Source organism: Mastigoproctus giganteus, chromosome 11, assembly GCF_048544385.1.
Source record: "Mastigoproctus giganteus isolate SK-2022 chromosome 11, ASM4854438v1, whole genome shotgun sequence".
NCBI classification, from domain to species: domain Eukaryota; kingdom Metazoa; phylum Arthropoda; class Arachnida; order Uropygi; family Thelyphonidae; genus Mastigoproctus; species Mastigoproctus giganteus.
In genome coordinates this window covers 70739806-70753059 of record NC_143585.1, presented here as the reverse complement: position 1 = coordinate 70753059, position 13254 = coordinate 70739806, and the positions used below count along the sequence as shown (strand labels likewise).

General features: G+C 38.2%; 1 protein-coding gene across 2 annotated transcripts in view; it reads left to right on the top strand.

Annotated features, from left to right (window-relative positions):
* Positions 1 to 13254, top strand: part of Uba3 (Ubiquitin-like activating enzyme 3) — a 97212-nt gene that overhangs the window by 38128 nt on the left and 45830 nt on the right. The gene's annotated exons all lie outside the window — the stretch shown is intronic.

The following is a 13254-nucleotide window of genomic DNA, read 5'->3' as shown; positions in this document are numbered from 1 at the left end:
GCCATCAGCTGTGATTGGAGTAACCAATGACCTAACTTTGTAGAGTTTGATTATCGATGATCTGCTGAATCATATTGTGATATAACTTTGAATGAGTCTGGGAGACAACTGCTTCAGAAAGCTTCAGCAAAGTTTCATATGGCTGCTTGTAATTTATGATTACTACTTTAGTATTTTTAACTTAAATGGGGTGCTTAGGAAACTCTTTTGTGATCTGTGCAAAAAATTTCCAAGTTGACTAATATGCCATCATTGATGGAATGGCATGTTGCTTTTAAACTCCATCAAACACTACTGATTTTTCTCAGTAATTAATAATCTGTGCACTCTACACCAACAAATCTGTGCAGTATTATATTTTGAAAATATAGCAGTGGCCTCCAAATTCACCTGAATTTGGAGGCCACTGCTATAAGAATAAGGAGGGATGAAAAATCAGAATTAAATATTCAGAAATTAAACTTTTTTTTTTCCTTCCCATTAATAACCACATCATTGTAAAAAAATAAAAAGGACATTTACTGCATGGTATTGTCAGTTTTAAAAAGTGCTGTTTATTATTTATGGTTCCTTTTTTAAACCTCTTTAATAAGTTCGTTTCAAAATTATACAATAATTCAGACTTTAAAATGTAGGATATATAATAAAAAAGATACTATTACTTGCATTTTTGCATTTATTTCTTTTATGAAATAGAAAATAAGGGTTTTTTTTTTTTTTTTTTTTGTGCACATATTTCTAAAAAAAATATGTGCACAAAAAAAAACAGCTTATTTCTAAAGAATAAGAATCTCCCTGGTATATTCAGTAATGGCATCAGAAAGGTCTAGGAATTTAATTAGTGTCAAGCAGAGAACAGGATTTTTCCCATTTGGAAACTCTGGTGTTTTTCTTCACTGAAGAAATCAAACCTTTTGAACCACCATTATGGTGTTTGTTACCATGCACTTAAACTACCTGCTCAGTTACAAAAAAGAGTTTGAAAAAAAAGACAGCCTTCTATGTTAAAAATAGCAACTTATATTGCATGCTATATATTTAATTACCTCTATACTGAACAATGATAATAATTTTGGGGTCTGTCTGTCTTGCTTATTTTTCGGTTTATGCTATTTGTTGTCTCTTCAAACAGGCCTATGGGGCTGGGAAATTCCATACTGCAATAATTAAAGACAAACACCAGCCAAGGAATAAAAAAAAATTTTACTATAAAAATAATGTGATACACTATCGGAAATATTACAATAAATTACGATAAAATAAATTACGATAAAACGTTAAAAATATAGTTAAAAATATACCAAAGCAATAAAATTATCTAAAATAAACTGGATTAAAAGCGATAAAACCTGAAGCTTTCGGAGACTGCCGTCTCCTTCTTCAACAGTATACTATTACTGCAATGACACATCCTTAAGTAGCAGACCCATGGCACTCATGCACGTGGTCCATCAGACACATGGTCGGCATTCCCCACGCACGCATCGGAAATGGAAGTGGCTCAGGAGCGTGTCAAACAGAACCGGTCATCCCGTCTGAGGACAACCACCTCAAACAGGGGGTGTAAACGTGTCCCCCTGTCCCTGTTAATAGTATTAACGGAAATTTGTGGAATCACGGCAGATCTCAGGAAGTGTGGGTACCTCCAGAGGGTCTTGGACAAATATATTTATAGGGTAGAGTCCAATCGTAGGAAGTCGCCTGCCCCTGTGGCTACCGCATACATTCCTTACTATCCGGGCCTTTCAGAACGCATTGTACGGGCACTGCGGGAGTGTCAGACCCACTGTGTGCAGCTTCCGGGACGGAGGTTGCACACGGTGGTGTCTCAAGTTAAAGATCCCATAGCCCAGGACTATACTAGTAGTGTGGTCTATGAGATTAAGTGCCCGGATTGTGAGGAATGTTATGTGGGGGAGACGGGGCGACGTTTAAAGGACCGTCTGGGGGAGCACATGACCGCTATTAAGACTGCTAATTATGCGAGGTCTGCTGTGGCAGAGCATTTCTGGGAGAAGCAGCATCGGATCTCCCCTGAAGACGCGGTCATTACGGACCATGCCCATGGATTTTGGGAACGCAAGTGGCTCGAGAGCTTGCGAATCGGTTCATCCAATCGTAATACTATTAACAGGGACAGGGGGACACGTTTACACCCCCTGTTTGAGGCGGTTGTCCTCAGACGGGATGACTGGTTCTGTCTGACATGCTCCCGAGCCACTTCCGTTTCCGATGCGCGCGTGGGGAATGCCGACCATGTGTCTGATGGACCACGTGCATGAGTGCCATGGGTCTGCTACTTAAGGATGTGTCATTGCAGTAATAGTATACTGTTGAAGAAGGAGACAGCAGTCTCCGAAAGCTTCAGGTTTTATCGCTTTTAATCCAGTTTATTTTAGATAATTTTATTGCTTCGGTATATTTTTAACGTTTTATCGTAATTTATTTTATCGCAATTTATTGTAATATTTCCGATAGTGTATCACATTATTTTTATAGTAAAATTTTTTTTATTCCTTGTCTGGTGTTTGTCTTTAATTATTGCAGTATTTGTTGTCTGTTTTGTGCCATTTGTTGTCCAGCAAAGAGACTAATAAGATACCAAAAATATATTTGATGAATATCTGCTCTCTTAGAAAAAGTTGATTGTTTGGCCAGTTGGAACCATTTATTAGTTTTTTAACGAGGAAGTGATCATTTAGAAATCTTCATCTGCACATGACTTCATAAATTTATACCAAATTCCAGAGTGCAAGCAAAGTACATCCAAGTCCAACTCTAGAAATGAAAGGCAGAAATGTAACAGCGAAAAATGAGGAAACAGATTTTTCCCTGACCTTAATTTCGTTAGAAGAAGAATTTATATGTCATCACATAACGAACAAGTTTTAAAAAATTAAAATCCTTTTCTAAGTCATGAAAATAATTCATGTTTCTCCTTCTAATTTGAGAAAAGCACTTTGTGTATTTCTACTTAGTGTCATACACACCTTTATTAATTAAACTGGATGCAAATTTTTCATACAGTATCTCCATAGATTCACAGTTTAAGACGTTTCCTAATGGAATTTCTAAGAGAACTGTTCTCAAAATCTGTTAATAAACCTTAATAAATGATTATCATGTTACAAACTGTTTACCAGGTTCTTGTTCATGTGCACAATGAGTAAGTATGAGGATTACAAATTTTCCTTTCTCAAACTTTTGATGCCATATTATAAAAGGTATCTCTAGTCTAGCGTTGTCAGAGCCTATTGAAATTTACTGTTTATGCCATTTGACCGTATGAGGAAAGACTCCAATTATGTGGGCTACAGAACTTGGCAACCAGGCACCTCAGAAGTGACCTGATTGAGGTTTATGAGGCTCTGAGAGGGATTAGTAAAATGGATGGTGGAATTCTTACTGTTATAAAGAATTTCAGAACTATAGGGTCGAGGTTTAGATTAGATTGTAGGAAGTTTTCTTTTAGCCAGCAAGTCATTGATTGCTGGAACAAGTTGCCCTTGCAAGTAGTTGAGGCTGGTTTGAATAAATTCAAAGGTCAACTGGATAGTTACCTGTGTGAGGAGGAAAGCATATGATTGCATTTTCTTATCTACTTGTTTTTTTTTTATCTACAGTGCAGCAAAAGCCTTTTTTGCACTATATGGCAAAAAAGACTTTTGCCAATATTACTGTTGTTCTCTGTCCCCTCCCCTCTCCTCTCCTCCCCTCATGCTCCAGTAGTCCATACTTAAATTTTGTTACTGAACCATTCCATAGTTCCTGTATGTTTCTCCCCTTGTTTAAAGTAACCTGGCTTTATTTTTTTGATATAAAAGGCTTCTTTTATTTTTCCTTTTCTTTTTCAGTCTTTTCCCCTTAGCAGGAGAAAGACTTCAGCGTGTTTATCACTATATGTGCACACCCCAGCCCCCAGTTTGTGTTCTGCCAATTTAGGTTCTTTGGTGTTTCCATGTTTACATTTATTTTTGTATATTACTACTTCTATTATAATCTGGTGGCAGATCCTTGAACAAACTCCTCAACATAGAATATGGATTGCAAAAGAGCAGTAAAATCACCACTCCTCTTTTGTAATTCATATTCCATGTTGTGTTACTATTTATGCCATTTTTGAATATTTTTTATGGTCTTGTTTAAATGCAATGGGTACCCATTATTTAATTATAATCCTTTAATTGTGTTTCTTATCACAAATTTTCAATTATCTGCTTGATAATAGCTATTTTAATTTTTTTGTTGTTAATTAGGTGCATAGCTATTGCCCTGAATTTGTTGGCTTCTTCACACACGTGAGCTTGATTTTCCTTTGTCTTTAGTCACTAGGACATCCAAGAAAGGCAAACTGTTATCAACTTCAATCTCAACTTAAACTTAATGCTGTGGTGAATGTTGTTTAGATATTATTTGAGTTTAAGTAATTCTTTCTTCTTATGTTCTTAAATTCTGAACGTGTCCACAAAACAGGTCTATAACATAGGCTTTAAAGCAGCCAGCAAGATGGCTACCCTTTCAATGTTCTTTATGAACAGATTAGTACAGTAATACCCCGAAGTTACGCGATAGGTGGGTCAGCCAAAAATCGCTTTAGTCGAATTCGCGTAAGTCGGGGTACAACTTTGCATATAAATACATATAAATTTTGTTTAATTGGGACCAAGGACTAACAAAAACACTAGTTTAGAAGAAAAATATTTAATAAAATTGCAGTTCTTTATACATATTAATACAAAATATATATTAAAAAAATAAATGAGTTACGTAAAAAAGTTATTTCGATGTCGATGGCTTCATAAAATCTAAAAAATTCGTCTGACAACACAGCACCTTTTTTTCACACAGAATTTCTTCATAGCAAGCTAATAATTTTTTTATTCCTTGCTTTGTAGCTATAATGCGTTCTTCGTTGGAGTCTGTTTTCTAAAATTTTTAAGCCCTTTTCAATTGAGCTGAGACCTTCTGTCAAGCTTGCAATTGTCATGTGCTTTTCTGGTGGAACTGGGTCTGAGTGTCGGATACTTCAGTGACATTTTGGTCACGCATCTCTATGAGCTCATTCATTGTCAGCTCCTGACTATGTGAATCCAACAGCTCGTTGACATCATCACCATTGACTTCCAAATCTAATTGCCTGGCAAGATTAACAACTTCATCTATCACATGAGCGACATGATCAGTTTCTGCCGTTGTTTTCGTCTCGTTTTTGAAAAAAAATGGACAAAGTTTCTTCCAGACACCATTCAATGTTTTTTTTGTGAATTTCATCCCAAGATTCTTCAATGATTCTTATGGCATCTAAAACATTGAATTGTTTCCAAAAGTCTTTAACAGATATCTCACTATTTTGTCTCATAGCTTCATTCAGACGTGCAAACAAATGCCTTGTGTAGTAGGCCTTGAATGTTTTGATGACTCCCTGGTCCATCGGTTGAAGCAAGCTGGTTGTGTTTGGAGGCAAAAACACAACTTTCACACTTGGGTCGAAATTAATTAGGGTGGCGGGAGGGTGACCGGGTGCATTGTCAATAAGAAGCATCACTTTAAATGGAATCTGTTTAGACTTGCAATAACGTTCGACTTCGGGTATGAATTGGTGACCAAACCAGTCCTCAAAAACGGAAGCTGTCACCCAAGCTTTTTGATTTGACTTCCAAATCACTGGTAAGCTAATTTTAGATATATTTTTTAAAACTCTTGGGTTTTTGGAGCAATAGATTAAGAGAGGTTTTAAACTTGCAGTCACCAGCTGCATTCCCGCCAAACATCACTGTCAATCGGTCTTTGGAAACATTAAAGCCTGGAAAGTTTTTTTCTTCGTGAAAACGATGTAATTTCCGACAAAAGTTGAGCAAGAATTTGAACATACACATATAAATATGACAGTTGGAATGCAAATTCTTGTGTGCAGCTCATGCGGCAGCAAAATTTAATTTTATTCATCTTTCGCTCTCACTCTCCGCCATCGCACTGTATATCGATAGCATATGAAAAACGACCTTGAAGATAGTGGGGGGCAGTGTTGCCAAACGAAAAAATCAAGAACCACGTAACTCCGAGTTCGCGTAAGTCAGGGTATTACTGTATTATTAGTGACAAATGATGCAATAAAGCAAGCTTATACAGCATCAGCAAAAACTAAATAAATAATAGCTTTCTACATCGCTTAACCATCCTTTCTAATAATTCGTCTAATCCATCCTTCCTTAAATATATTTAAGGAAGGAGGATTAGATAAATTATCCATTTCCACAATACCAAATGGAAGTTTGTTTCAGCTATCGGTTACTCTGGCTGAAAGCAGATTTTCACCCAACTATCTGCAATCATCCTTTCTCAATGTAAATTTATATCCCCTTATGTGTATTGTTTGAACAAGAGTAAGAATACCACCACAATTTAGTTTACTCAATCTATTTAAAGCCTTAAACTCCTCAATCAGGCCTCTTCACCAGTATCTAGTTTCCATATGCTGCAGTTTGCAGAACTGAGGTCTTTCTTGGTAGGATTACCCTTTTGGATCCCTGAATAATTTTGTTACCCTTCTTCGCACCTATTCCAACAGATTTATATCTTTCCTAATATGAAGCTTCAGACCTGTATGCCGTGCTCAAGATACAACCCTATCCATTGCATATACAATCATGTAATCATCACCTTGTCTCTGTAGGTGCCTCAGTAGCCAGGTGGGAAGGAGCAGCAGTGCGTAGCACACTCTTCTTGATTAGACCGGGGTTCAAGCCCATCACCACCAAATACGTAGGATGCGGAAAGGTCAGGGAATGACCACATATTCCCGGAGCAATATGGCCTTAGTTGCTAATGCTCCTAAAAACCAAATAACAAACAAACAAATAAACCTTGCCTCTGTAGCAGAATTCCTGTATATTGTTGACAGAATTCCATGTGCTATCCTAGCAGCCTATCTGCACTGTTCAGAGAACTTCATATCAAGCTGTACAATTAACCCCCCAGGTCTTTTTCTTTCTCCACTACCTTGAGTGTGATAGAGTGTGTTTAGTGTCAAATGGCACCACTGATTTCCCCCATCTTTGTGTTGCTTTCATTGTGGGTGTACCAGTTTACTGGGAAGGCCAGAGATTTAAGTGTGTGGATCTTGTAAGTATAGTGTTGTGTATCATTGTTCCTCTGGTCATTTAGCCGCTGAACCTCTGCTGAGTCCCAACATTGTCCGCACTCAGCCCCGTGGAGGCAGACCAGGTACCCAGTAGTTTAGATATTATTTACTCTGGCAGGCCCTGCCACCTAGTTTCCTGAGATTTCAGTGGCTAGGACCTTAAAAAAAATAATAATAATTAAAAATAAATAAATAAATAAAATAATTAAAAGGGGGGATGCTATAATTTGGTAGTCAAAAGTCGTGCGAGGTTCAATTTTGCATAATTCAATTTTGACATGTCGGGCATACTCTGGTGTATAGGTAGAGTGGGGGGGTGGAGACTGAAGACTGGGGGGAAAAGACAGAAGAACAGGGACAATAGAGAATATGGCCCCACCAGAGGAAAGGAGGGGTGGCAGGGAGGGGAGGGGAGGAGGGTATAAAGTAAATGGAGACAGGGAGCTTGATTTAGATTGTCAATAAGGCACTTTGCAGCAGAGCTGCACTGTGAAGTCCAGTGGTGACCATCTAGCCTCCACAGAGGTCCAGTCAGGCAGTTGTCGTTCATGAGACTCAGGTCCTGTCAGTTCTGTTTTGAGTGAAGTCCTTGCAAGTGGTAGTCAGGTCCAGTGTTTGTTGCATTTTCATCACTCTTGTCCAAGAAGTGGAGTTTACTGGCCGGGTGTGAATTACTGCTTCCAGTATACAGTACCTTGAATTTTTGAAATTTCAGTTTCTAATTCTCAGCTAGTCTGGCTAATTTTTCTATGTCTTGTTGCAGCATCATACCTTGATTTCTGTCATTAACCATCCTGCCAATCTTTGTATCATCTATATAAACTTAGACAAACCTGGTATGCCTTCATTAATATCATTTATAAATATTGAAAACAATAAGGGGCTCTAGCACTAAACCTTGAGAACTCCACTAATAATATTAGTCCAAGAAGAGCAGTGCCTGTTAATATTAAGTGCCCATTAATGTTAGTAGATCTGCAGTAATCAGTGATAATGGGTTCCTCATGCTGAAGCTTGTCTTATGTATGTATATTTTGTCTTCAAACTTAATATAACCTGGTTAGCCGACCGGGCTAGCCGAGTGGGTAAAGTACCTGCCCGGCAACCCAAGGTCGCGGGTTCGATTCCCGCCTCGGGCTTGGATCAAAGTACTGCAAAAAACCTTGGGAGGTGCAATATGGCCATAGAAGCCGATGCGCCAACAACTACCAAATCAAAAAAAAAAAAAAATAACCTGGTTTTAATGATAATTTGATGAGATGTTCAGAGTACTACTGGTACCCTTGTACCAATATTATACTTGTATTAGAGAAAGGCAAATGCATGATTTGGCTTTCTTTAGCATTGGTCGGTCTTTCATAGTTTCTTGGTATGTATTCTGTTGCCTATAATGGTTTGTTACTCTAGTAATGTTAACTGCTTGTTTAATGTGATTGTACTGTTGCCTTTATCTGCTTTTATTATCTTAATGGAATTATCTATTTTTAAGTTTTTTTTAATGCTCTCTGTCCTTCCCCTCTTAAGTTAATGTTATATGCACATTTATGGTTATACAGTAAGTCCCTGCTATTCGCCGTATCTGTATTCGCAGCCGCTGATTTAATATAAAAAGAAACCTAAAAAAATGTGAATTTTAAAATGCCGTGAACATTTTCCGCCATAAAAAACATGGGCGTGGCTAAAATCAGCTTTACCGTTCAAAACAGTGCTCAGTGGGTGGGGGGGGAGAGGGGTGACAATCACGAGCATGTCTATTTCCCACTGATCCTTGTTCAGTATGTGTTATGTGCTTGTCATGGAAGGTTTTGTCATTTACTTTTAAATGCTTATAAATTGAATAAATTTATCAATTTATAAATTGATATGCTTACAAAAGTGAAAAATCTACCGTTTTGCAGTGTTATTAGTGTAAACAGGCTTTTTCGAGTGTGTTACCATTAAAAGAAAGTGACTTTATTGTGGACAAGTTCTTTTCTAATCCCTACAAAAATATGGCTACGAATAACAAGGGAATTGTGAAAAGATCAAAGAAGGTGATAACATTAGCAAGTAAAATTTGAGTTATTAGACAATTTCTAATAGTGAAAGTGTCTCATCAGTGGCAAAACATAAAATCAATGAGTCAACGGTATGATCAATCAAGGAATCGGAAGAAAAAATCCGCCGTAGTGTCTGTGAAAACGCGATATTTGGTTCAAAAATTTTCTCTGTAACTTGTGATGTTAAATTAATGGAAAAAGCTTTAAATCTATAGATAGAAGACCGAACTCAAAATAAATTTCCGTTAAGTTCGCTCATCATTCGTGAAAAGGCAAAACACCTTTATCAACACTTTAGTGAAACCGGTGATAGCACTGGCGGGATACGTTTTTTAGCTAGCAAGGGCGCTGGTTTGAAAGATTTGTTTGAAATTTCTAATAAATATTACATTTAATATTAAATTGTTTCTTATTTTCATTTTGATGCCTTATGCTTGTATTTCACTATGTACTGTCTATGTATATAGTCATATTTTGAAGGTACATATAATACATACATAGACAAAATTTTAGACTAATTTTTTTCTTATATATTTCATACTTTGGAATGGAACACTTTTATTACTATGAGAGCCATAACTCACTATTCGCAGCATTTCTCGGGAACATAATCCCTGCAAATAGCGGAGATTTACTGTATTTATTTAAATTGTGTGCCATCTACATTATAAGGTTAGCTTTATCTCATTCCTCAATCCCCTATTAACCCCTTTTTCTATTGCTGCTATATAGTCAATGGACAGCTTTATATTTCCTTACATTCCTTAAGATTACTGTTAGTAGAGGCATATGATGCAAGAAGCAAGCTTATACAGCATCGGCCAAAAAAACCCGCTCCCATTTCACCCATCCATTCATACCAAATACCTGTTCAGCTCATCTTAAATTTATTTAGGCTATCAACTACCTGCTGGCTAAAGGCAAACTTCCGAAAATCTATCCTACATCTGTCTTTCCTCAATTTGAATTTATGCCCTCTCAGATGGTTATTCTGAGCAAGAGGAAGAATTTCATCAGTATTGAGCATGCTCAAACCATTCAAGGCTTTATACACCTCAATCAGATCATCTCGCAGGTGCCTAGTCTCCAGACACTAATTTGCAAAATTTAAGCCTTTCTTCGTAAGAGCAACCCTTTGTTCCATTCACTAATCTTGTTGCCCTTCTCTGTACTCGTTCCAGCACTACATCCTTCTTGAAATGAGGCCTCCAGACATTTTTGATTGATTTTTTTTTTTTTTTTTTTTTTTGATTTTGGTAGTTCTTGGCGCATCGGCTTCTGTGGCCATATTGAACCTCCCAAGGTTTTTGCAGTACTTTGATCCGAGCCCGAGGCGGGAATCGAACCCGCGACCTTTGGGTTGCCGGGCAGGTACTTTACCCACTCGGCTAGCCCGGTCGGCCCTCCAGACATGTATACAGTACTCAAGGTGTGGCCTGACCATTGCCTTATACAAGGAGATAATCACCTCCTTATCCCTGCTAGAAAAATTCCTGTATATCATTGACAAGACACTATGAGCTACTTTTGCAGACTGTCTGCACTGCTCAGAAAACTTCATATCTGCCTGCACAATTAGCGCCAGGTCCTTTTCGTTCTCTACCACTGTCAGTGTAGTACCACAAAATTGATACGTCACTGTGGGGATACTGCTTTCCATATGTAGTACTTTACATTTGTCAATGTTAAACTTCATTTGCCACCTCTCAGCCCATCTGCTCAATTTTTCTAGATCCTGTTGTAGCAGCATACTATCATTAGTGTCCTTAACAACCCTGCCAACCTTCGTATCAAAGAAAACTTGGACATTAAGCTTGATATACCATCATCAATATCATTTATAAATACAGAAAACAACAATGGACCCAACACTGAACCCTGGGGGACTTCACTAATAATATTAGTCCACAGTGAGTAGTGTCCGATAATTACCACTCTCTCTCTCTTCTCGCACCCAACCAGCCCTTTATCCATAGTAGCAATTTGCCTCGAAAGAACGAACGAACGAACAAACAAACAAACAAACTTGATGTTGTTGCTTATCCTGGATAATATATCTTTTTTCTTTCTTTTTTTTTCTTATGAAAACCCCAAATAATACCACCACTTTGCTTATTGGAGGCTTGAAGTGGTGAAACCCATGTTTAGTCTCTAGAGCAAAGTTTCCGGCAACCCCCTCCCCCCATACTTCTCCTTCAACCCTAACCCAAGCACGGTACTAAGTACTATAGGTTCTAATACCTCTCGTGTTTGGGGTTCACATAAAAAAAAAAAAAAAAAAAAACACGAGAGGTATTAGAACCTATAATACTTAGTACTGTGCTTGGGTTGGAGATTGAGAAGATGAAAGAAGATATTTGTTGACATTAGACTTGAACTTCTGTAGACTAAATTTCAGGAAATACATATGAAGGAAGGTTGTTCCAGATAACAGCAGTTGAATGAATAAACAAGGAAGATGAAAAGTTGGTTCTGTGAGTTTGAAGTTAAACAGTAAATGGATGTTGGCTGGTGGCAGCAAGTGTTCAGACTGTTTTGAAAGAGAGAGCGGGAATTATAGAAGCCAATTCAGAAGAACAGTGCCCATGGAAGTATCTGTAGAAAAGGCATGCAGCAGAAATAGTACATCTATGAGACAGAGAGAGTAGAGAGACTCTGTTAGAGAGGAGTCATTAATTAACCTAAGTGCCCTCTTCTGAATGGAATCTAGAAGCTTGAGTGAGGTTTTGGGGGCACTGCCCCAGACATGGAAACAATATTCTGTGGTGGGGCGGATTTGCAATTTGTACAGAGTAAGCAGCTGTTTGGAAGAAAAGTAGTAGTTGTAGTTAGTAGTAGTAGTGGCATGTGATGCAAGGAAGCAAGTGTGTGAGCTTATGCAGCATCAGCCAAAAAAGAAAAAAAAAATTTCACACAACCATTCCCTCTAAATGTTTGTCCAATTTATTTAACCTATTAACTTCCACAACGACATATGAATGTTTGTTCCATTTGTTTAACCACCTGCTGGCTAAAGGCAAATTTTCCCACATCTATTCTACAAGGCGCCTCCATAGCCAGGTGGGAAGGAGCAGCAGTGCATAGCACACGCTTCTTGATTAGACCGGGGTTCGAGCCCGTCACCACCAAATACGGAGGATGCGGAAAGGTCAGGGAATGACCACCGCATATCCCCGGAGCAATATGGCCTTAGATGCTAATGCTCCTAAAAACCAAATAACAACAACATCTATTCTACATCTGTCTTTCCTTAATTTGAATTTATGCCCCCCTAGGTTTTAATCTGAACAAGTGGAAGAATCCCATCAGAAATCAGTGTGCTCAACCCATTCAAGGCCTTATACACCTCAATCAGATCACCATGCAGGTACCTAGTCTCCAACCATTGCAATTTGCAGAACTTAAGCCCCTCTTGGTAAGAGGATCCCTTCATTCCCCTCAAGAATCTTGTTCCCTTCTCTGTACATGCTCAAGCAAATCTACATCCTTCCTAAAATGAGGCCTTCAGACCAGTATGCAGTACTCACGCCGTGGCCTGACTATTGTCTTATACAGAGGGACAATCACCACCTTTTCCCTGCTAGCAAAATTCCTATATATCATTGACAAAACCCCATCACCTGCCTTGCTAGCCTGTCTGCATTGCTCCGAAAACTTCATATCTGATTGCACAATTACTCCCAGGTCTTTTTCATTTTCTACCAACTTAAGTGTTGTAGTACCACACAGTTGGTACATTTCTCTGGGGTTAGTTCTACCCATATCCAGTACTTTGCATTTGTCAAGGTTAAACTTCAGTTGCCACTTCTCAGCCCATCTTCCCAAATTTTCTAGATCCTGTTGCAGTAGCACACTGTCTTTACCGTCATTAACAACCCTGCCAACCTTTGTATCATCTGCAAACTTCGACACTAAGCCTGATATACCTTCATCAATATCATTGATAAATATACAAAACAACAGAAGACCCAACACCGAACCCTGTATGACTCCACTAATAATATTAGTCCACGAAGAGCAGCACCCATTGATTACCACCCTCTGTCTTCTCCCACTTAACCATCCTTTTATCCA